Source organism: Choristoneura fumiferana, chromosome 30 (assembly GCF_025370935.1).
Source record: "Choristoneura fumiferana chromosome 30, NRCan_CFum_1, whole genome shotgun sequence".
NCBI classification, from domain to species: Eukaryota; Metazoa; Arthropoda; class Insecta; order Lepidoptera; family Tortricidae; genus Choristoneura; species Choristoneura fumiferana.
The window spans coordinates 8,683,337-8,683,665 of record NC_133501.1 but is presented as its reverse complement, the minus strand read 5'-3'; positions in this window follow the sequence as shown (position 1 = coordinate 8,683,665).

Sequence of the window (329 nt, the reverse complement as noted above, 5' to 3'; positions counted from 1 at the left end):
AAGAATTCTAGTTAAGCAGTTAGTTGTGTCAATTGAATTATTTAAGTACTAATAAAAAAGTGGGTAGTTGGTGTGAATTAGGCCTACCAACTACCTTTAATAAATTATGTTTGATTGACTAAGGGTAGGAATAGCGTAGTGGAGTTAAGGTATTTTAATCTTGTAAAGTTATCAATTTTTTATATTTTTTATTATTTAATAGCTTTGAAACTAATATCCATGTGACATCTGAAACAAAATAACTCAAAAGTTACTTAAATTAGAAATGAAATGAATGAAAATCAGATTAAGAGAAAATTCAGTGAACAATGTATGTACTTGTTAAAGTC